This window comes from Echinops telfairi, unplaced genomic scaffold (genome assembly GCF_000313985.2).
Source record: "Echinops telfairi isolate 266 unplaced genomic scaffold, ASM31398v2 ScPeMD7_3533;HRSCAF=4204_1, whole genome shotgun sequence".
NCBI classification, from domain to species: Eukaryota; Metazoa; Chordata; class Mammalia; order Afrosoricida; family Tenrecidae; genus Echinops; species Echinops telfairi.
Window position 1 is genome coordinate 24234212 of NW_022107432.1, and position 2559 is coordinate 24236770.

Below are 2559 nucleotides of genomic sequence, written 5' to 3' on the forward strand. Positions count from 1 at the left end.
AAGGCTGGAAGGGAGAGGGACGGGAAGGGAAGGTTGTAGGGCCAGCTGGGGGGACCCAGGGAGGTGAGGAGGGTGACGGGAGAAAGGGTTAGGAGCCCGGGAGAGAAGGCGTGAGGGTGGAAGGAGGCTGAGGGCAGCCGGCAGGGTCTGAGGTTAGGGAGAGCAGGGCTGGGGGCCAGGGAGCCTAGGGTCAGGTGTCAGAGCATCGCTTGGTAAGAGATGGTGTTGGGGTGCGGGGGACTGGGGTCAGAGTTGGAAGTGGAAGACGAGGAGGGGCAGAGCCAGGGTAACAGTTGGAGTAGGGGGACGAGAGCGAGTGATTAAGAGCCAGACGTGACAAGGGTGTGAACTAGTGCACAGCGAGATGAGCTGAAGGGCCGGGACCAGCAGTGGGTGGGAACTGCCCGGCGTTTTCCGGAGAAAGGTATGGGTTAGTGGGTGTGAATTCGGTGCAGCCAGGCAGGGTGGGTGAGACGCTCACTGCACGAGAGCCCGGTGGAGCCAGGAAGGAGAGCAGAGTGGCAGGCGATTGTGATGCAGGGGTGGGCATGACTAGGGAGAAACAGGAGGAGGCGATGGCCCCCGGGACAAGGCTAACTGGGAATGATGTTAATTGAAGAGGTTCAGCAAGACCCCAGGTAAGAACAGTGAGGAGAAGTGACAGAACTGGAACCAGATGGCCAGGAACCAGGAAGAGATGGGCCACGGAGATTAAAGGATGAGGGGGAGAGTAAGGGAAGAGAAAGGGGTCAAGGGAAGCTGGGTGGGGGGGTTGTGATGGATTGGAACTAGGGTAGCCTGCAAGGGAGTGGGGGGTCACATGTACTCTTTGTGGGACTTGTCCCAGAGGTCTGAATGGGTAGGGGTGCAGAGCCTGTGAGTAGGATCAAGTGCAGGGAGCCTTTGGTGTGGAAGAGGAGAAATCGTGGTGACTGGACAAGGACCCAGGGGTACTGGTGAAAGCTATAAAGTAAGGGCGGCAGGGTGTGTATGTGTGTTGGGGGGTGGGGGGGATATGGGAAAAGGAATGCTTTGTTGAGAAGAGACCCTTGTGTGGAAATTGTTGAGTCCCTTTGTCCCCCAAAGTAGGAAATTCCAGAGACTTCTTTCTTTCGGCAAGGCATCCAATCTAGCCCCACCTTTCAATTGCTTTTAACCTGAGTTTCTTGTCCACTTTGAACAGACGAGGCCCGTTTTGATTTGATTGTGCTCTTGCGGGAATGATAAAGCTTCCAACTCTGGGAGCAGACAGACCTCTGCTCCTCACTAATGTGATGATTGGAAACCAGGCTGTGTTGCCTTCCAGTGTGTGGCCATGTGCCTGCTGCAGGCGGGCATGATGGGGTTGGTGGGCTAGCAGTGCTGGACCAGACAAGTGCTGGGCACGGTGCTTCTCAACAGAGAGCGCACTGCTGTTGGGATGGAGAACGATGAGAATCTCTTTTTGTTTCGATGAATCAATCAGCTCTCAGCTTAATTGTTTCCAGTGGCTGGAGAACATTGAGAAATCATTTCAGAGGAAAGCACAATAACCAACAGGAAGTTGATTCAAAAAGAGATTTGAGTCAGAGCTGTAAGGACTCTGGGTTCTGTAGCAGCCTTTAGCTTTGTGTGGGATGTTTCATATAGCAATACATCACTCACCCAGTTAACCAAATGAAATAACAGAAGAGCAGAATTTGAAAGTAGGATTTTAGAGTGATGGGATGGTCTTCCATGTGGAAATAATGTTTTGAGCCCCGATGATGAGTAATTTTGTATCATTTTCCAAAAAATCTCGTAAGATACACTTGCAAGCTGGAGCTTTGGACAGCTCCGCAGCCCCCTCCTGTTTTGTGGTTGAGAATGAAGGCCCTGTTATCATTAACTTTAAAAGCGTTTGATGTTTAAGATCGCCTTGAAACCTAAAAGAAGAGATTGGCAACAAGGTTCTGGTTTTTGTTTTTGTTTTGGTTCTGGTTATTTTTATTGAATGATTTGATGGTCAGCTCTCCAGCTTTTACATGTGGCTCACTATTGCTGGTGCCAAAAGACAGCATGTAGTTTATCTAGGGAAAATGTAAACTCTTCCCTGAGAATCTTGTTCAGTGCCATCAAGTCAAATCTTCTTGGTAGCAACTCTACAGGACACAGAAGACTTGTCTGATAGGGTTTCCTGAGCTGTAATCTTTATGGGAACAGACTGCTAGGTCTTTTCTCTTTAGAGCTACAGGGTGGATTCAAACCACGGACCTTTCAGTTAGCAACCAAGTGCTTTAACTAGCGATCCCCTCATTTGGGGAAGGCGGCAGACACGGGTTGCTGAGAGCAGGACCTACAGGGATCTTCACTGTGAGCCATCTCGTTCATTGATTGTTGTGTGTCCCTCGCTAGTGAGAGCCCCGGCAGCTCAGCCAGTACCCCTTTCCAGCATGGCTGCGTTCAGCCAGTACCCCTTTCCAGCATGCTGCGTTCAGCCAGTACCCCTTTCCAGCATGGCTGCGTTAACTCGATTACTGAAGGACTGGAGTCTGCCTTCTTGGGGAAGTACTTTCATATGCCCCTTCTGAAGTATGGCAG

At 51.0% G+C, this 2559-nt stretch overlaps 1 pseudogene; it reads right to left on the reverse strand.

Annotated features, from left to right (window-relative positions):
- LOC115871186 overlaps positions 1 to 2559 on the reverse strand; it is a 76218-nt pseudogene that overhangs the window by 1063 nt on the left and 72596 nt on the right.